The sequence below is a fragment of the Nomascus leucogenys genome, chromosome 2 (genome assembly GCF_006542625.1).
Source record: "Nomascus leucogenys isolate Asia chromosome 2, Asia_NLE_v1, whole genome shotgun sequence".
NCBI classification, from domain to species: Eukaryota; Metazoa; Chordata; class Mammalia; order Primates; family Hylobatidae; genus Nomascus; species Nomascus leucogenys.
Genome location: NC_044382.1, coordinates 153382121 through 153404833, shown reverse-complemented (window position 1 = coordinate 153404833; position 22713 = coordinate 153382121).

Below are 22713 nucleotides of genomic sequence, written 5' to 3'. Positions count from 1 at the left end.
CACACTTCGTCACTGTGCTTCAGGCTTCAGTTTCCAAAGCACTTTCATAGGGTAAGTGCAAGGAGAAGGTGTTGTTCTGTGTTATGGAGGCTAAGACAGGTCAAGTGATTAGCAAGAGGTACACTGACGATGTCGTGTATGTGCCACCCCACACTCCTGGGGGCTGTCTGATCAAGCTGAAGGGACTTAAGAGCAAAGAACTCAATTTGGTAAGAGTGGCCACCAAGGTGATTACAGCACCACATGCACCTGCTGTGTCAGCCTTTGCTCAGTGAAGAGACCCTGGTTTCATGCTGAACAGTGCATGGGAGTGATGTTTAACACATCTCCAGAATAAACCAGTGGCTTAGCATGGAGCATCAACACTGCTAGCATCACAACACAAGACACCAGAGACTCTTGATGGCAAAGCACACCATGGCTCATGAAGCAGCCTTGCAGCCCTGAACCTAACTGGGCCTCCTGATCCAACCACCAGTTTTCAGGAAACATGAAGGACAGAAGCACAAGTTAAATGACACTATGATGATGCAGCCAGCTGCACTTAGACTATGGGAGACTCTGATGGACAAATGTCCTGGTTTCTTTAACACTTCTCTCTCTCTCTCCAAATATATATATATACACACACAGAGATACACACACACACACACACACACACACACACACACAAACTCACAGAGAGAGAGAGAATGAATAATCCATGTAAGAAAAAGACTTAAAAGTCATATCAAGCTATTATAACTTGGGGCCTTTATTTGGATTCTGATTTGAATTGTTAAAAATAATTCATAATGTTACGAAGGATTGGAAATTAGAACACTGCCTAGATATTTGATAGCATTAAGAAACTACTGTTATGTTTGAGTGTGACAGTGGCACTGTAATCTGGGTGGATAGGGTAGGGGTGAAACAGGATTGGACAGGAGTTGATCACTGGCAAGGCTGGAAGCTGGGGAGAGGTACACTGGGGTTTGTTACATTGCTGTTTGTATGGTTGCATGTATTTGAATTTTTCCATAAGAAAAAGTAAATAAAGGACTTGTTTACTTGCCTAAAGCAGTACCGCTCTTGGAAATGATTCAAACAATATAAAAGCAAAGTAAAACATTAAAGTGTCTAATTCTTCCAGTTAATTTCCCTTTCAGGTAACCACTGTCTAAGAGTTTGATGTAAATCCTTCTAGACTTTCTAATGTCTGTATAAACAATCACATATCTTTATACTTCTTTTACACAATTGGGATTATACTACACACATGGATCTGCAATGTGACTTTTTCTCTGAGCAATGTCATGGCCAATCCTTCGTGTTCTAGCTGCATTTCTTTCTTTTTAACTTCACTGTATGCCTTTGTATGGATGTACCATGATTTATTTCACCATTCCCTTTGGGTAAACTTTTAGATTGATTTGAGCCTTTTGCTGTTGGAAGTTGTGCTTCAGTGAATGTCCTTGCACATATACCTTGGTACATTTTTGTGAGGATTTGTGTCAAATGTCATCTTAGAAGGAGAATTGTTCTGTTGCAACATGTGCTGCCAGAATGTCCTCCATAAAGTTGTCCTCTCTGATGCTAATGAAGTGGGCTATGTCCCTGCCCAGCCTTAAAAATATGGTTGAGTTTTCCCCCGATCATGTAAGAAGTACATGCATTTTGAAGGAATTTGGAAAATACAGAAAAGGAAAGAAGAAAGTAAACACCAGCCAGATTTCCACATGTCATACCTATTGCTGTTCATTGAGATTGTTTCCAAGTATTTGCTATTCGAAGTCACGCTGCGAGAACAGCCTTGTGTATAAATCTTTATCCACATTGTGCTCATTTCCTTAGGGTCTATTCCGCAGCAGGAATTATTGAGTAAAACCTTTGGGCTAATTTTAGGATACCTGCACTATGCCATCCAAGCAAATACTAGGATGTTTGTATAAATGGTGACCACCACAAGCAATGCAGTAGAGGGCCTGTCTTTGTATATCTTGTCCAGGGTTCAGGATTACCACCAAACCATTATCTTTTTCTTTATTGCTCGTTTGCAATAAAATATGCTCTTTCACTTTTTCTCCTTTTGATTTCTGATGCTCAATCAAAGCCATAGGTTAATTACTAATATGGTTAGTGAGTTAGTGACACAGGCTCTGAACTTGGGCTACCTGAGCTCACAACCCAGCTATACCTTGTGGCTCACCTTTTTGTAGCCTCATGTTCTGCAGACTGGGGACATCGTCATATCTATTATGAAATGAGGCAACCCACATGAAGCACGGGGCTGAGTGTCTGAACACAGGGCAGGCGCTGAGTTGTGATGACGCTGATATCGTCTACAAGAAAAACATGAGGTATGGGATTTTGGAGCTTAGGAAATAGCTGCGAAAACAAAACTTAGAAAGATTAGATTGGAGACAGGAGGTTAGGGTTATATGAGCGGTATCTTAAGGTATCTTCATTGGATGGAGATGGGAGAGAGCTCCCTGGGGGCTTCCTGGAAGAAGGGGAAGCTGAGCAGAGTCTTGAAGGGCAAGGACAGGGAGGCAGGGGAATGGAGCCAGCAGAAACAGGATGGATGGGGGCGTGCACACTCCCCTCCTTCTCTCCTGCCTGTCATTGTTCATGCTGGGCATCCATCATCCTGATGAGGGCCGAGGGGAGAGCTGGGCCAGCGACCAACAACTGCACAGCAGGAATAAAAACACTTGACCCTCTGGTGGGAGGAATTCAGTTGGAGTGGGAAATTTTATTTTGAATAATTAGCTAATATCACTGGGGAGATTTCATAACAAAGACAGGGAAATATGGAAAAGTACTTCGCAGCAGAAAAAATTAGCATTTTCCCCACCCCAATTCCATTAGCACCGACAAGAATAAAGCTCCTGTATTATACAATGTCTTGGTTTCTCAGAGGAAGCCTGCAGAGTGTGGAGTGCATCTGTAAGGCGTGAAGAATGGGCTCGGCTGACTGCATGGCTGCTCTTCCACTTGGGTGGAAGGTCCAGGAATGGCAATGTCATGTTGAGAAGCCTCCCAGGAGCTGAACGTGCCCAGAATTGGCACACAGTGGGGGCAGGAAGAGCTTTGCTGGGAGGAGGCCCGGGGGGTGAGCAGAGTGACGCTCCCCAAGGGCTGGAGGCATTGATAGTGGAGGCTACACTGGGCGACAGCAGTGGGTTCCTCAGTTCTTCTGACAATTCGGGGCCAGCTCACGTGGGTCCAAGAAGCCCTAATGGGCAGAAGGAGAAGGTTGACAAGACCACACGCAGAAATCCTGAGACACAGCTGATGCTTTCTGAAGGTCTGATAAAGAGTGGGGGGTCTGACAGTGAGGGTCCGAGGGAGCTTGTGGGTTTGTCTGTAACTGAGGATGTTTTAGGGGTCCAGGGTACTGGTTAGGCTGGTCTCGAGTATTTAGTGTGGTTTTGGACATCATCATTGTTTGGGGTCTGTAAAATGGGTATCATGATGTCCCCATCACAGTTTTGATGATAAAGAAGGGGGCGTATGTCAGGTGCTGTCTGGCCCTCTGTGCCGGATGACAAGCCATCCCAAAACACAAAGGCTTAGAATGACAACCTTGAACTGTGTCTTGTGATTCTGTGAGCTAGTGGGGCTTGGCTGGTGGTTCTTCCACTGTCTGTCTTGGGGTCTCTCATGAGATTGCCGTGTGGTGGTGGCTGTGGCTGTGGCAGGAGTGGCCTCTCCCTCTAGGGATAATCCATGTGGCTGTTCCCTCCAGTGGGATGACCTGGATTTCTTGCCTGATTGTCCAAGAGAGAGGAAGCAACACCGCCAGGTCCTTTTAATACCTGCCGTGGAAGACCCAAAACTTGCTTCCTCTGTGTTCCGTTGGCCAAGCAGGCCCAGTCCAGGGTCAAGGGCAGGGGTGCAAGCTCAGCTTTTGATGGGTGGCCAGGGGCTCCTGTGTACAGGGTGAGTGGAGTCATTTGGGGGTGTTTGGCAATCACCTTGCCCAAGTGCTTTACCCTGGGGCAGACACTCACATGCAAGGCACCTTACCATGACTGTGGCTAAAAGATTGGATTTTGCCACACTTTTTTGAAAATAACCTCTGCCCTGAGGCACTGGGCCTTCCTTTTGCAGCAGCCATCCCCCAGTATCTCCCCTCCAGATGTCCTCATAATCCAGCAACTAAGGGGGTAACGCCTGGCATAGCCAGGGAGAGGGCTGCTGAGACCAGTTCCAGTGAGTTCTGATCTCCTACTGCTTGTGGTTGTTGAGTATTTTGAATATCACCTGCAGGGCAGTCTCTCTGTATAGTAGCTGCTCAAGTAATGGGAACGTCTTTCATTCCTACTAGTGTTGCTATTGTTATTTTAAGACAGGGATTTAGACATTGCACTTTGGGAACAAAAGAGAATATGCTACCAGCCTCCAGAAACTCTGCACCATTCAGTTTTCCTTTTGGAAGAAGCAGTAGGTGTCAAATAGGAAAATCAACTCTTTTGACTTGATTTTCTACTTGGTCAAGGTAACGAAAGCCCCAAGCTGCAAACTGAGAGAGAGTAGGACGACATCAACACAAAAACAACCTCTGCCCTGGCGGTCCCTTGGCTCTTCCTCCCTGACGGCCTGTTCCAGGCAGCCTGCGCGCTGGCCCAGATCTGGGCCCCGGCCCAGCCTTCGGCCCCATTTCCTGAGCTTGCTGACTGAGCCGTCTCCTTAGCACTCGGGTGCACATTCCAGGGAATCTTGACGGCGAGGCCCTTTCTCCCAGCCCAATTTCAACAAACACAGGCAGACCACCACAATCCGGCTTGCGACGTGGGGCTGGCACCGCAGGCCTTGGCAGTGGGGAACGCACATCTCCAGGGCCAGGGCAGCAGATGTGGGCCTTTCAGGCTGCACCAACTCCAGGCAGAGCAGGAGGCCCTGGGGGTGGCCAAGAGGGGAGCAGAGCTATCGGCCTCTGCAAAGCGACTCTGGCACTCCTCCCTCACTGGGGCAAAGCCGCTCTGTCAGGGCAGCTCATCGGAATGTCCAAATGCACTCTGCAATTCCCATGGCTGTGGCCCAAAGGCAACCTCCAGGCAGATGGGAAAGTCTGCCTTTTTGTATGAACGTGAAACATTCTTTAAAGACTGCTCATCTTTGTGTCTTGTTTGGAAATGTCGGAGGCCTGAGAAAATGGAAACCGCCTGTTCCATTAGCGTCCCAGGTCTGGAGTTGGGAAGGATGGAATTTGGACTTTTCTTGGGAAGTCCACAAGAACTAAACCTGTTTAGAGAACATTTCCTGTTGGGAATGGCTAATGCCTGGAATATGTTCCTGAAAGTCTCACTTTTTGGAGATTTTTATAAGGAAAATAACCCTACAGTTCTGGGGGGGATGATCATATGCTGTTCTTGTGGGAGAGTTGACCTCATCTGCATAATCCAGGTTCCCCAATGTTTAACCACAGCAGACATGGCTGATTGATCTCAGAACTCTGTCCCACTGACCTTAGATTTAACCTCATTGTCCTTCTTTTATTGATTGATTGATTGATTGATTGAGCTAGAGTCTCGCTCTGTCGCCCAGGCTGGAGTGCAGTAGCGCAATCTCGGCTCACTGCAAGCTCTGCCTCCCAGGTTCATGCCATTCTCCTGCCTTAGCCTCCTGAGTAGCTAGGACTACAGGCATCCGCCACCATGCCCGACTAATTTTTTTTTGTATTTTTAGTATTTCGCCATGTTAGCCAGCATGGTCTCGAACTCCTGACCTCGTGATCCACCCGCCTTGGCCTCCCAAAGTGCTGGGATTACAGGCGTGAGCCACCGCACCTGGCCTAGCCTCAGAGTCCTTCTTAACACAGTTCTCCACTTTTAATCCATCAAACTTAAGTGGAGACCTTTTTTGTCATCTCTGGATTCCACTTTTGCTGTGTTCAAGGTTCCTTCCATGACCTTGTCCCTTGGGATGGTCTCTCTAGACTGTATTCCACCTGTCTTGTCATTACACCAAAGGTAAGGATTTTTTTGGTTTTAATAGTATGTTATTAGCTTTAATTTATTATAGAATAAATAATTGGCGTCAAGGCATTAAATTTAACTTTTTGTAAAATAATGGTATTTTATTGGTTTTAATAATGGTTTGTGCTTTACCCACAGTTGCTCAGAACCTCAGGTCCATGCTGGAAGGACATTTATGGAGGTCCCCTGTCTTCTTTAGTTTCAACTCCTTGTCAGTGGCTTCCTTCCAGTTTCAGAGTTAACTATTAGAACCCCTGTTCCTCGGTGGACCATCTCCTCCTGGGCTCTGATATGAGGCAAGTCTATTATGAAATTTAACGAGGGGAGCCTTAGGATGCAGCTGAAAACCACCAAGGCCTTTGTTATACACTAACTTTCCTTTGTGGGCTTAAAAAATTACAGAAATATTGGAGTGTTGTCTCAGTAGCTCCAAGAATCAGACGGAAATTTAGGGAAAAAGTTTATTTGTGTAATGGTTGTTCTTAGGTGTTCCATAGATGTGGGCATATTTTCAACCCAGGAATATGCGTGGGTGAAGTGATACATTGCATGCATTTGAGTTTCTGTAAGCCAAACAAAAGTACAGGCTGTTGCTGTCTCTAAAACATACCATAATAAAATGATAAAGGGCAGCTGCCATCTACTGCGCGAGAGTTGGACTTGGGCAGATCTAGGTTCAAATCCTGCTTCTACCATGGAGAGTTGGACTTGGGCAGATCCAGGTTCAAATCCTGCTTCTACCATGGAGCAACCATGTGGGTCTGAGAATGTTTACCTGTCTGAGCTTTGGTTTTCAAATTAGTGCAATGGAATGATGATATGGATTAAATGAGATAATAGCCACAAACATGCCTAGCATGGTGTAGATTATATCTTAATAAAGCTGTTACTTAAAAAAGGGTGATGGGGTCCTGCTGAAAGGGAGAACATTAAATGGAAGAACATGTTTTTCTTTATACATGGTGACCCTTCCATTGGTGCGTTGAGTTGAGAAGATGTTAAGATGCTTGGAGCATCTTAAGTTCTAGGCTCTGTTGCTGTGAATGGTGAGCAGCTATTCTGTTGGTCGTTTCTTTCAAAGGGAAGCAGACGTGGTTTTTGTCCAACGAGGGCTGCTGTCTTCATCTGCTGCATGTTTCAGGGGCTATGACTTGGCTGCTGTTGGCTTTACCTATGAAGTTTACAAAATGGTTTTATTTTGGCTAAATTACCTACTTTGGTTAGGAACGATTGCTGTGAAGTTCAAACACATCAGAGTTGGAATTGTCAGCTCTGCTTCTTAAAGGATGTGTGACTTTGGGCAAGGCTTCTTACTGGTCTGAGCCTCAGATTTATTATCTGTGCAGTGGGCCCAAGAGCACCTAAGACAGCAGGTTGCCTGGAAGATTAGTGGGATCGTGTATATGCCCAACTGTATGTAGGGAGGAAAAGTGTCAAAGGGTTTCATAGAGGGTTTTATATATTCTGTCATGGTCATTAAGTTTGCAGTATTTAAAAATAGGTGTGTAAAAGATACACAGTGTGGATGTCAAGTCATTTTATGCACCAGTAACGCAGCATTCCCCTGAGCGGGCAGAGGGGATGTGACATTTGAATGAAGTTTTAACAAAACGATTAAGGAAACTTGAGTGGGAACCTCTGCGGAGAGCAGGGTCTCTTAGGAACTGATGAGCTGGGTTGAGACATCCTCCCCCTCCCCTGGGAAAGAAATGTCCAGCCTCTCTAATATGTCCAGCCTCTCTCATATGCCCAGCCTCTCTAATGCTGCCTGGTGGCTACCACTGAGGAGCAGAAAGAGGAAGAGGGTGTCTGAATGGGCTGATGAGAGGAATAACTGACATTTGCCGAGCACTTTCTAGAAACACTGAATTGTGTTATCCTGCTGAATCCTGACAATGACTGTAGGAGGTGTGACTCCAGGGACCACACTCTTAGCCCCTTGCTCGACCGTCATTTTGTCATCAAGTTTTGCACAGACACTGTCCAAACTGCATGTGTTTTGACTTGGCTGAGCATGGAGGGCAGGGCCATTATGTATAATTTTTCAGGTTGTGCACTGCACAACCCCAAGGGCTCCATTCTCATCACAGATATAGACAGAAATGCTTATTATAACACTTTTCTGGCAGATGGTAGTCAAGTGACTTGTTCCAACAAAAAGTATATTGTGGCCATTTTTCTTACAGATTGAAGAAGGAAAAGCTTTCTTGAATTCACACCAAAGTTCTGTATGGGCTGGTTGTAGCACAATTATTGGATGGAGTCACTGCCTGCGTCATCCGGAGGGAGGGAATTGTATTCTAATGGGGAAACTGGGGCCATAATGTTGTCTCTATGTCTGGTAACAAAGTCCCTACAGTCCAGTCCAGCCTTGCTGTTATAACAGAGGCATTCCCAAGAGGCAGGGGAGCAGGATGGTTAAGAGCAGAGTGCAGAGATAGTTGGCTAGGGTTCAAAGTCTGGCTCTGCCACCTACTGCTGTGTGTCATTGGGCAACTTGCTTAACCTCTCTGGGCCTCAGTGGCCACATCTGACACTGAATGACAATGACAGCACCCGCCTAACAGATCTGTGCTGAGTCTTAAATGAGTTACTGTATATAAATCAGTTAGAACAGTACCTGGCTTGCGTTAGGTGTTAGCTGGTTTTTTTTAAATGTGGCCTAAGGCCTTTCTTACAGAAGTGTGGTTTTAAGAACATGGGCTGGTCCTTGGAATTTCTGTAGATTGACTTTCACTCAGTGGCATCTGATCATTTGTAAGTTCCTGCATTTCATGAAGAAGATGGGTTTACAACTGGAGCAACCATAAGGAAGAAGAATGTCTGGATATTAACTCATGCAGCTTGTTCAAAAGAGGACTGACTTAGTACATTTCAGTGTTCCTCCATCACTGTCTAACAGCAAGGACTGCAGATTTTTACCTCCTAGATTTTGCTATAATTTTGTAGATGGAATTTCATAAAGGGTTTTATATATTTTATCGTGGTCATTAAGTTTGCAGTATTTAAAAATAGATGTGTGAAAGATACACAGTGCAGGCTATAAAACACCCTCAAACGACATAAAAATGGGAACGAATCCATTCATTTGGGTTTCAGCTGAGTTTATCTTGTGTTATATATTTTTTAATATGCAAAGACCTGTAGAAATAGGTTATTGAGTAGGAAGTTGGCCAAGCCAGAGCTCTACACCATGTGGGCACTTGTGGGCACTGGCAAAGCCCTTGGAATTTGATCCTGATTGAAATGCAGTCATTTTCCACCTGCAAAAACAGTTTTCTCCAGCAAACCTGGGGTGGGGGTGGGGTTTATGTACTCCTACCTTCTCTAGCATAGATCTTTCACTTTCCATTAGGCTGAATGTCCTCACGTTGATGCTTATATGATGGACCTCTTAGAAAATATTTAATACTTGTTTTCATTTCTAAACTTAAAAAAAGTTTGTCCTGGTATTTGCCATCAGAACGTGATTAAATGAGCCATGTAAAATCAAACTCCAGGTCTCCGGGGTCTTGAACAACCCCTAGGATCTAGTAGGTCTTTTTTTTTTTTAATTAATTAATTTATTTTTTATTTATTTTTTGCACACAAAACAATAAACATTTTCTAAAAGTACATACAAACAAAAAGATGCATATCAAACATATTAGGAAGGTTGCCCATGGCAAGATGGGGAATAGAAATGGGGGGTGAGAATTAAAGAAAATAAATGAGAGAGGGACTTTGTATGGATCAATGATAATAACTCAATCCTCTATTTGACAAAGAAGAAGGAGAAGGAAGAGGAAGAAAAAGAAAGTGGGATAAAGGATCAGAAAGGGAGGAAAATAGAAAAAATTAGAGTATGACTCCAGGGTAGACCTGTTTTGTTGTCGCTGGGTTGGTTGGTTGGTTTGTCAGTTGTATTTTTCATATGTTTCGTCATGTTGGCCAGACTGGTCTTGAACTCCTAGTCTCAAGTGATCAACCCACCTCGGCCTCCCAGAGTACTGGGACTACAGGCGTGAGCCACCACATCCAGCCCCCACATTGCTTCTGGCCTCTGTGGTAGACCTCCCAGACGGGGCGGCCGGGCAGAGGCGCTCCCCACATCCCAGATGGGGCGGCTGGGCAGAGACGCTCCTCACTTCCCAGACGGGGCGGCCGGGCAGAGACGCTCCTCACATCCCAGACGGGGCGGCCGGGCAGAGGCGCTCCTCACTTCCCAGACGGGGCGGCCGGGCAGAGACGCTCCTCACTTCCCAGACGGGGCGGCCGGGCACAGACGCTCCTCACTTCCCAGATGGGGCGGCCGGGCAGAGGCGCTCCTCACATCCCAGACGGGGCGGCCGGGCAGAGGAGCTCCTCATAACCCAGACGATGGGCGGCCAGGCAGAGACGCTCCCCACCTCCCAGACGGGGCGGCGGTCGGGCAGAGGCTGCAATCCCAGCACTCTGGGAGGCCAAGGCAGGCGGCTGGGAGGCGGAGGCTGCAGCGAGCCAAGACCACGCCACCGCACTCCAGCCCAGGCAACACCGAGCACCGAGTGAGCGAGCCTCCGTCTGCAGTCCCAGCACCTTGGGAGGCTGAGGCGGGCAGAGCATTCGAGGTCAGGAGCTGGAGACCAGCCTGGCCGACATGGCGAAACCGCGCCTCCAGCCAAAGGAGAAAAACCAGGGAGGGGTGGTGGCGGGCGCCGGCAATCGCAGGCAGCCCTCAGGCCAGAGCAGCAGAATCACGGGAGCCTGCAGTGAGCCGAGTGTACTCCAGCCTGGGCCACAGAGGGAAGAAAAGAAAGAAGAAAAGAAGAAAGCAAGGAGGAAGGAAGGAAGGGAGGGAGGGAGGGAGGGAGGAAGGAAGGAAGGAAGGAAGGAAGGAAGGAAGGAAGGAAGCAGGATCTAGTAGGTCTTAACGAACTTTTGCGAAGTGTATAGATGAATGTATTTGGGCCCACATGTGAAAAGAGTGGACTTTAAGGTGGCAGATCTGAAGTCATTTGGCGGAGAACTCAGCATGAGAGGCATAAGCCAGCACCTGAAGTGGACAGAGGGTGTCAAATCTGTGTCCTGATGTCAAACCCGTGATTTTCCAGTGGTGGGACCAAAGGCAGGTCTTATAACCTCTGTAGACCTCAGCCTCTCATCTACCAAATGGGAACAATGATTCTACCTATGCCTATGAGGGTTTTTGTAAGAACTAAATGAGTGAATGTAGACAAAGTGCATAAGATTAAATGTGCATGGTAAGTGCTCAGTACATGTTAGTTGCTACTATTTGTAGAAATAATGATTATGCTGATAGTGATGATGATGGTGAGGGTGATGATAGTGGTGATTATGATGATGGTGATGATGATAATGGGTGGTGATAATGGTTGTGGTGGTGGAGGTGGTGATGATGGCGATGATGATGGTGAGGGTGATAATGGATCATGATGGTGGTGGGGATGGTGATGGTGATGGTGATGGTGATGGTGGTGATGATGATGATGATGGCTGATGATGGTGGTGATGATAATGGATGGCGATGATGGTTGTGTTGGTGGATGTGGTGAGGATAGCGATGATGGTGATGGTGATGGTGATAATGGATGATGATGATGGTGGTGGTGATGGTGATGGTGGTGATGACGATGATGGATGATGGTGGTGGTGGTGATGGTGATGATGATAATGAATGGTGATGATGCTTATGGTGGTGGAGGTGGTGAGGATGGTGATGATGATGGTGAGGGTGATGATAATGGATGATGATGATGATGGTGGTGGTGATGGTGATGGTGGTGGTGGTGGTGATGATGATAATGGATGGTGATGATGATGGTGAGGGTGATAATGATAATGGATGATGATGATGACGGTGGTGATGATGATGATGCATGATGATGGTGGTGATGGTGATGATGATGATGGTGATGATGATGGTGAGGGTGGTGATGATAATCGATGATGATGGTGGTGGTGGTGATAGTGATGGTGGTGGTGATGATGGTGGTGGTGGTGATAGTGATGGTGGTGGTGGTGATGGTGGTGGTGGTGATAGTGATGGTGGTGATGGTGGTGGTGGTGATGGTGATGGTGGTGGTGGTGATGGTGGTGGTGGTGATGATGGTGGTGATAGTGATGGTGGTGGTGGTGACGGTGATGGTGGTGATGATGATGGTGGTGATGATGATGATGCATGATGGTGGATAGTGATGGTGGTGGTAGTGATGGTGATGATGATGGTGAAGATAATATTATGGTAATGGTTATGATGATAGTGATGACGATGGTGATAATAAGTGTTTCTTGATAGGCTGAAGACTTTGACAGAATATATTATTGCATTCTAGGATGATTTGAAGGAATTCAGCCACTCTTGGATGTTTTCTCTGCTTACTGCTGAAATGCCAGTATTGAGTCCTTTATTGGGACTCAGCCTCATAACCCTCCTCAATCTCCAAATGTATTATTTTTTCCTTTATGATATTGTCTTTACCTCTTGTTTAAGAAATCTTTCTCAAAATTTATAAAGCTATTTCCTGTTTTTTCCTCCACATTTAAAATTTTTTTTGCCTTTCATATTTAGTTATTTAATGTATCTGGAGTTTACTGTTTTTCTATAAGATGAACTAGGAATTTAATTTTTATTACTTTATAATGGAATTCCTACTTTGCCACATCTCCAAGTATCCGTTAGTGCTTTTTTGTTGATCTGAACAATTTCCAGATTGTTAGGGTTTTTTGTTTGTTTTTTTTTGTTTGTTTGTTTTTTTGAGACAGAGTCTCACTGTGTCACCTAGGCAGGAGTGCAACGGTGCAGTCATGGCTCACTGCAGCCTCTACCTCCCAGGCTTAGGTGATCCTCCCATCTCAGCTTCCCAAGTAGCTGGGATAACAGGCACTCATCACTATGCCTGACTAATTTTTTTTTTCTCTTTGTAGTGATGGGGTCTTGCTGTGTTACCAGGGCTGGTCTTGAACTCCTGGGCTCAAGAGATCCTCCCACCTCGGCCTCCCAAAGTGCTGGGATTACAGGCATGAGCCACCATGCGCAGCCCATTTGTGCTTTAAGACATTGACCATGTGTCTCAGTATTGGAAAGACAGCTTGTATCTTGTACCCTGCTGTGTGACTTATTTGAGTAACTTTGCTTCTCTGAGCCTCAGTTTCCTCATCTGTAAATGGGGAGACTAATTGAGTCCTGTCTACCTTTCAGGAGTACACTGAGGGCCACATGACATTATATATGTGAAAGTGCGTTGCAACCTGCAAAGTGTTTTGGATGTTTCTAAGTCATGTGCTGGTGACCTTTGGCAAACCTTCTCTCTATGAGATGTGTGTATTTCGGGCTAGTCATTAATCCCAAATGGCCAAGGAAGGGGGCTTTGAGCTCCATGGGCTTTGAAATTCCTTCAAGAGTTCTGTGCACTTTGTAAGTTATAGGCTGACTCATATTATGCAACGGTTGTGATTCCTATTTTTTTCTCATGGGCCTATGTGGAGACGGTGTGCAGAATCTCGAGTGATGTCATGTTGGGGGTTGCAGGAAAGATGTCTTACACACTCCTGAATCTAATCCTTCATTTCCATGTTGAATAATAGTGACAGTGTCTGCCATTTGCTGAGTGCCCTTAATGTCCTAGTCACTTTATGTGTGTTAACTGCAAAGTAGCTACCATTATCCCTATTTTACAGATGAGGAACCTATGGCGTGGAAATGTCAGTGTGAAGGGGCTTTCTCATGATCACAGAGCTTGGAAAAGGCAGAGTTAGGAGTGGGATTCATGCTTTCTGACCCCAAAGTCCATGTTCTGTTTAGGGTACCATGGTGGCTTATCTGGTTTTTGTTTTCCGCCAACCAACTAACATCACTAACCAACCAACTAATGAACAATGATCCACCCAACCAACCAACTAACCAACCAACCAACCAATCAGCTCATCAACAACCAGCCACCAACCACCAACCATGCATGTTAGCACCAGTCATGTGTTCAGCACTGAGCTTCGGGAGGGAGAGGACATTCTGTCCCGTTCCCGGAGGAGCTATGGGTCTGTGCTCTATTGCATTGCGTTGTAGAGGTGCGTTAAGCGTCCTCGGCTGGATCGTCGCTTCTTTGGGGCGGGAGTTACAACCTGGTGGCTTCTGTATTGTTAGTGCCCAGCACAGGGGCGTGTGGCCGTCTGGGATGGGAGTGGGTATGGGGCTCAGTAAATATCACACACACACATGCTGTCACACATTCACCCTCTCACACACACATGCAGTCACACACGCTTATGCACTCTTCACACACTCATACACGTGCACTCACATTCACACATACACTCTCACACACATGCTCACACACCCTCACACACATGTGCAGTCACACACTCATGCACTCTTCACACATACACTCTGTCACACACATGCACTCAAAGACACACATACACACACACATATGCTCTCACACTCACCCTCTCACACACACTTGCACTCACACACACTTATGCATTCTTCACATACACATACACTCACATTTACACATACACATATGCACTCACACATACACTCACACACATGTGTACACAAATTCATACACATGCACTCACACTTATGCAGTCTTCACACATACACTCACACACATGCATTCACATGAATTCATACACACATGCACAAACTCACATTCACACACATGCAGTCACACACATTCACACACGCACAATCTCACATTCACACACACATGCAGTCACACAAATACGTATGCACTCATATGCACTCACATATTCTCACATATGCACTGACACTCTCACACTCTAAAAACACATTCAGCCTCAAAACACATGTCTGCATGCACACATTCATCCAGAGTCACTTTCATACACTTGCACACTCCCTGTCACACACTCACACACTCTATTCTCAATCTCACACCTTCACTCTCACACTCTCATACACACATTCATGCACACTCTCACACATAACTTTATCTCTCTCTGTCTCATACAGACACACATATACACCCTTCCTTGAGCATGAAACACAACATGTAACACACTGTGGGAGGAAGGAAGGGGCCGCACAGCTTTCAGAGCCTTAATTGAATATGCTCAGAAGTCAGATCCCTACTGGGTGTCAGATCTTCACTCTGACTGGGGGTCAGATCCGAGCTCAGGGTCAGATCCATGCGCAGGGGTCAGGTGCATGCTGTGGGTCAGGTCCACGCTCAGGGTCAGATCTAAGCTTGGGGTCAGGTCCGAGCTCGGGGGTCAGGTCTGTGCTCTGGGTCAGATCTGCTTGGGGGTCAGATCCACGCCCGGGGGTGGGGCAGGTCCGTGATCTGGGGTCACACTCGTGCTGGGGGTCAGGTCCGCACCCTGGGGTCAGGTCGGTACTGGGGGTTAGGTCCACACCTGGAGGTCAGATCCGTGCTGGGGGTCAGATCCGTGCTGGGGGTCAGGTCCGTGCTGGGGGTCAGGTCCGTGCTGGGGGTCACATCCGTGCTGGGGTCAGATCCGTGCTGGGGATCAGGTCCTGCTGGGGGTCAGATCCGTGCTGGGGGTCAGATCCGTGCTGGGGATCAGGTCTGTGCTGGATGTCAGATCCATGTTGGGATCAGATCTGCGCTCTGCTCTGCGGTGGGATCCATGCTGGAGGGTCAGTTCCGCCTCAGGTGGCTGAGTGAAAAGCAGGTGGGATGGTGCCTGCCTGGAGCCCTCCCCTTAGGGGAGCAGAGCAGCCTTTCTAGGGCAGCCGCCTGGCTTGGGGAAGCTGTCAGGGGCTCTGCGCGGGTGGTGGGCTTGCCATAGCGGAAGGAGCCCTGAATTGGGGTCAGGGGTCCCAGCCCAGCTGTGCCACTCACACGTTGGGTGGCCTGCCCTGGCCTCAGCCACCGGGATCGGCCCTCATTTTCTGCACACGGCCACTGAGACCCCGGGCCCGAGCGCCCGCTCTCCAAAGCCCCTTCCTGGAAACTCTGGCGTTTCCCGTCTTTTCTGGCTGCTCATTAACAGGGCATTTTCATTTTCCAGTCCGCTTTCCAGCTTCCTCCCGTGGGCCTCACCCCTGGCAGGGAAGCGGGCGCTGCGCGGATTCTCCGAAAGGCCCCAGGAAAGGGCGAGGGGGGCGCCTTAAATGCCAGCCCCTCAGTGGGCACCAGGGACACCGCGCCTGGGTTCCGGGCCCCTCGGTCCCAGTCTGCTGGGAAACCGGGTGTTTTCTTATCCAAGCCTGAGTCACCGCCGGTGAGGTGGACCGGCGGAAAGTCTGGGGCTCAGGGCAGACCACACAGCGAGTGCGCGCAGCTCAGCCGGGGCCTGGACAGCCCCTCCCAAGTTCCCGCTGCGGGAGGGGCTGTGGGAGACCCGTGTGTCTTTCTCCAGTTTCTGGGGCCCGTGTGAGCTCCCTGGAGGCTGACAGATGCCGCGAAGCTCTGCTTCTCAGCCTGTCCTGGGGTCCCGGCATCGAGCCCGGGAGAGAGTGAGAGATCCGCCCGCCTGTCGTGCGTGGCCGGCAGAGCCAGAGCCGGTGGGGAGGACAGCCTGGCAGCAAGGTCTTGTGCCACGTTCGGGGAGGCTGTTCCCCATCCAGCACCCGCCCGGTTTCAATCAGCCTCCTTCATCCGCACAGGCCAAGAAAAAGCTATAAAGTCAGAAGCCGCGCTGGCATCTGCTATGCGCCAGAACAGAGCAGATATTGTCCCCGGCTTCCAGTTCGCGGCGGCCCTCATTCTTGTTGGCCACACAAATGGTTCTAATCAGTTTTCAGAGGCTCTCCGTGGTGTTTTAAGATGTTTGCTCGCTGCATTCTTGGGCAAATTACCCTCCAGTCTTGAATGTCACCTTTCCACCTCCTTCCCCAGCTGAAGCGAAAGGGAGGATGAGGTGTGAGTCAGACGTGTGTGTACACGCCCGTGTGCCATGCATGTCCTTGGTAGATTTTAACTTCTGTGAGCTGAGAGGCAAGTCGGAGGAGCTGCCACCCCTGCCTGGGGAGAGGGCATGAGGCCTCCTGATTATCTGTGGGACATCCATGTGGATGTCTCTGTCCTTGGAATTTGGGCGTGTGGCCCAGCACCTTCGAGACCGCACCTCACCTCTCAGGTGACCCTTACCTGTCTGTGTGGCCACATCCACTTTCTGGCCTTGTCCCCAGGGGTTTGGGGCCGCTCTGGTCTGAGCCTCCAGATTGGGGGTGATCATGGCTGTGTCAGCCACCTTCCTTCTGGTGAGGAAACAGGGCCTCAAGGGCTCTCTGACGTTTTCCTCCTGCTGCGGAGAGCTCAGAGGGTGGCCGTCAAACCCAAAGGCCTTTTCTGCTGAACTGTCAATGGAAAGGTGAACTCGGTGGGAGGGATGAGGGTCTCCTTGTTACCAAGCAAAGTGGGATTTGTTGAGCCAGCAGCAAACCAGAAGTCAGGCCCTAAGACGGGAGGTTGAGCTCTCTCCTAACTCCTGCACAAAGGTATGTGTTGAAGAGTGAGGTTGTGTACACGTAAGAGTTATGGCCTGACATGCTTTCATCAAACAATGGAAATAAGCCTGGAAAATCCCTCACCATGGGGCAAGAACAGCTGCTGCTGCCACACAGGGCCTAGGTGCCAGGCTCAGCATTAAAGACCTCCGTGTTCCTGATCTTCTTCTGGGCTTTAAGACATTTTTCTTTTCAGTTGGGAAAAGGAGTGATACATTGATTGCCTGCAGTGTGTTCAGTCAGGAGGGAACTGTGGGGTCTGGGGAGGTGCTGGCTTCTTCCCTTCTCTTTCTCTCTCTCCCTTCCTTTTCACTCCTCTTTTTTTCCCTCTTTCCTTCCCTCCTTTCTTCCTTCTTCCTTTCCGTCTCCATCGTCGACCCACAGCCCTGACTCAGGGAACTGAAGGTATCAGAGGTGGGTTTGGGAGGATGTCTAACAAATGTACCCATGATCCACCCACCTCGAGACTGTACAACTGAGGGGAAAAAGGACAAAATTCTTCACCGTATCTGTCACAGGTTGGGCTCTCTGGGAATCGATTCTAAGACAGTTTGGGGTACAAGTTTTTCTTTGGATCAATACCCGTGAAAGGAAGGCAGAACAAACAGGATTGGGCAGAAGGAGAAGTCAGACTTTGACGTAATCTGATAGAACCTTGGCCAGTCTGGTGGGGTGCCTGGAGCAAGAACTATCTGTCCATCAGAGCATCTGCCTTGGACTAAATGCCAAGCTGCTTACACTCCGGCCTTTTAGACATGAGATGTGGCTGCTGTAGGAAGGGTGTGGCTTGGGCTAAGTGGCTCTCTGAAGCTGGCATAGGCCCCCAAAAGGGGCAGACGGCTAACTGACCACATTCCCTGCAGCTGAGGACCTCGATGATACACCTTCATGTCTCAACAATATTATTCTAGATCAACACATCCCATACTGTACCCTAGGACGTTGAGACCTCTGTGAAGGTGATAAAGAAGGGCCCATGAATTGTTTTAAAATTCCAAAACATGTCTTTATACTGACATAAAGCCATAACCAAGAGTTGTCTTTGCTTTGGGCCAGACATGATGAGCATATGTTGGCAGCTTCGGGTTACACAGTGGAGATGTGTGCAGGGTGGAATTCCAGCTCAGATATTCTCCAGCTGAGGGAACTGGGGCAAGTCACTTAACCACTGCTTTGTAAAATGGAGTTGAAAACCACACAAGCCCATCAGAGCTATGTGGATGAAATTAGAGTTAAATGAAGTGATACATGGGAGGTGCTTGGTATAGATCCTAAATGCATGTGCCTGTCATTATTGTTGTTTCTATTGCCATCATAGTTACGCCAGTTGGAACTACATTTCCCAGATTTTTGTGTCTGTGGATCCAGGTCAGTGGGGGCTACAGGAGACCCTTCTTTATGCCCCAAAGGTGGCTACAGGGAAAGTGTTGTTGCAGCTTACACACATTGTCACCGATCTTCTCTCTCACCTGGCTGGTGTGGGGTGGCAGTTGTTTGTGGCTTCTCCAGCAACCTGGGTTTCCGACTTTAGGTGTCAGAATCTAGGAATGGGGTGAGAGCAGCTTCATGATGAAAGGCACTAGGTTTTCATGTGGGAGACCTGGATCAGCAAAATGGGAGGCTGTGAGAAGCAGATGTGGGGCCGACTTGTCTTTGCTCTCCCTCATTTCATATCCATCCTCTCGACTGTCTGCCTTGCTGACTTCAGGGCCAGCACCAGCCACAGCCCGTAGCCTTCCGTGGAAGTCTTGGGAGTTTAACCAGCTGCCATGAATGAGTGACACTGAGTACTTATAACAAGTCCCTTGTTCTATATTTCTGAGTGCTTCCACTTCTGTGATTAAGCCCTGACACAACATCACCATCACCACAATAATCCTTATTAGCACCATCACCATCATCATCAGCTCACCATCACTGTCATCACCACATCACCATCAACACTGTCACCATTTTCACTATCACCACCATCACCTTCACCATCATCATCACCATCACCATCACTGACGTCCTCGCCATCAGTATCACCATTCTTTACCATAATCCTTACTGTTATCGCCACCATCCTTATCATCAAGTAAGTACTGCATGCAGAACTGACTGCACCACTGGAGCTCCCATCCTTATCATCATTTACCATCATCACTGTCACCATTATCACCATCATCCTCCTTACCATCACCATTCCCCCATCCTCCTTCTCCTCACCATCATTAATGTCACCATCATCATCACCAACCATGCTATCATCATAATCATGATCATTTTCACCACCATCACCAAAATCATCATCGTTTTGCCATTGTCACACTATCACCACCACCACCGTGATCCTCATCATAATGGGAAAGACAACATCTATGTATAGAAAGTAGAGCTATTGATCAAGGAGGGCAGAAGTCACAGTTCACTTTTACAAAGAGCCACCTGACAATTAGGACTAGCATTTGGTCATGAACTCTAACAACTATCGTAACCAGGCAGATAACATACCTGATTGGAATTTGGAGGTACATGGAAATGTGGAATGGTGAGACTATGACAAGCTGCCCAAAGATAATCAAATCCAAATTTTTACCAAACAAGGTGGTGGCCAAACAGAAGCCACCTGAGGGGTGAATCCAGCTGAAGTCCCCAGTTTGCACCCACTGGACTGGAGGGTCGTTTTCTTTAGTTTCAGTGATATTTCCATTCCTAGGTGAGGAGACAGAGAAAAACCATTTTTCAGGTAGTGGGAGGCCGCAGAATCTGGTGGGAAGATTGCAGTTTAGGAATCAGACAGATTTGGGTTTGAGTCCCAGGTCCAGATTGCAATGTTGGCCACTTTGGTCACCTTTTCTGAGCAGCAGTAACATCATCTGAAATAAATAACAACAATAGTCCATCCCTCACTTCATTTGGCTGCCCTGAGATCAAAGGAGACAAGATTTGGAGAGCACTCACTCCATGCCTAGTGCATAGGACATGCTCAATGAATACTTGCTATTACCGTAATTAGTTTTAGAGGATTCGTTTCTAGGATGACCTGAAGTCTCCCTACCCTCTCCCTCTCCCTACTCATATAATATCACACACACATACATACACACACCCTCTCTCACACTCACATATATACACATTCTCACAAATACACTCAAAGTGAGGTAGATTAATAATCCAATGCACTGAGTCTATGGATTACTGAGTAAGCATACACTTTATCCACTATATAAATTGATGAAACTGATGTCAAGAACAGTATTTCATGCTACAAGTCCACACTTAATTCTTTCTTCTTCTACGACACATTCACACACGTTCATTCACACTCCACTTTCAATTCTGCAGCTCCTGTGATCTGCCTAATCTCAGAAGCAAACTTTCGATTGTGCATTCCTGGGGGAAATACTTTCTTTCCTCCTCCAGAAGAAAGATGCCTCATGATATCACTTGAGAAGAATGAATTCAAACCAAGGGCTCTCAGGGGACAAACTTTGACCCGCTGGTTTGCTGGCGCTGGTCTTTCTGAGTAAGGAGACCCACCCAGCATACCTTGCCCTCAGGCCACCCAGTCTTTTCTGCTGTCCTACAGGAAGGCTTCGGTTAAACATTCACAGTCGTGGGTGGGCTCCTTCCCATCGCTCTGCCCAACTGTGCAGTTCCTCCCCTTCATTGTGAGTTCATTGCTGTAATGGAAGAACCAAGGAAGGGGATGTCTTCTCTCATCCAAGGCTGTGGTGGCCTAAGCCTCTCTCTTAGGGGCTGGGTAAGAAGCCCAGTTTCTTCAGTTCTACTTGGGTCTTCTGCAGGGGATACGCTGAAGAGCACAACACCCTTGCTTGGTGTATGCCAGACAGTCAACAGGTAAATAGATGTTTTCCCTATTGAGCAGGCTTGTCCAAGCCACGAACATGCAGTGCTCAGCTGTTGATTGTGCCCTCTCAGCACTCATCTCTCCTGTTACTAGCACCTGAGTTTCCCTTCAAAGAATCATGTTCCCTCCACTTCCAGTCCACTTGGTTTGGGGTGGGCATGTGACCCAGTATCAGCCATGAGAACACTCCATCCTAGGCTGGGTGTGGTGGCTCATACCTGTAATCCTAGCCTTTTAGGAAGCCAAGGCTGGAATATCCCTTGAGGCCAGGAGTTCTAGAATACTCCACCCTTTCTCACCATTTCGATTGGTCCAGAGATGTTATTTATCCCAAATGACTCTACTGAGAGCCCTTGAGGAGTCTTTTGCTGTATCCCCGAGAAAAAGAAATTCTCTTTGTCCTGGGATTGCTGAACTGTGAGGATTTGAACTTGAGGATGCCAGAAGCTCCTTACCACCCCCAGGGAGAGCCTACTTAAAATGACACTGGCTCAGAGAAAACCATCAGAGGGACAGAGAGAGACCAAGATTTGGAGACACTGTTTGAGCCTCTTAGTCCATGTTAATGGAAGCTAGACCTTCTAGTTAAGAGAAGCAGTTAATTTCCCCAATTGGCATAAATCAGCTATTTACAAACTAAAGGGTCTCAGTTAATACAGGTCACATATTGAGAAATGCTTATAAATATACATAAAATTGCTTAGTCAGATTTAAAACCAGAATCTTATTGCAATAACAGCAGTTGTCATAGCTGGCATTCACTGAGGGCTTATTATTGCTAAGAATTGTACAAAGCATTTTTAATACTTTTCCTGAATAAATCCTTAAGGCCACCCTGTGCCATGCATATTGTTACCGTCTCTATAATCATCATCATCATCATCGTCACTATTATGGAGTGAATGTTCCCCCACCCCAAATTTGCATGTTGAAGCCCTGACGTCCAACATGATGGCATTTGGAGATGGGGCCTTTGACAGGTAATTAAGTTTAGATGAGGTCATGAGAGTGGAGCCTCCATGATGGGTTTAATGTCAGTATAAGAAGAAACATCAGAGTGTACATGTGCTGTCTCTCTCTCTCTCTCTCTCTCTCTCTGCCCCCCCGCCTCCCCTTCTCTCTCCCTCTCCCTCTCTCTTTTTCTTTCTCCTCTCCATGTGAAGACACAGGGAGATGTAGCCATCTACAAGTCAGGAAGACAGCCTTCACCAGAACCTGACCATACTGGCACTGTGATCTTGAAATTCCCAGCCTCAAGAACTGTGAGAAATAAATTTCTGTTGTTAAGTCACCCAGTCTATGGTATTTTGTTGTCACAGCTTGAGAAGACTGAAATAGTCACCATCATTGCCATCACCACCATCACCATCAGCACCATCATCATCACCATCACCATCATCACCACCATCACCATCATCACCGCCATCACCATCATCACCATTATCACTATCACCACCATTACCATCATCCACATCACC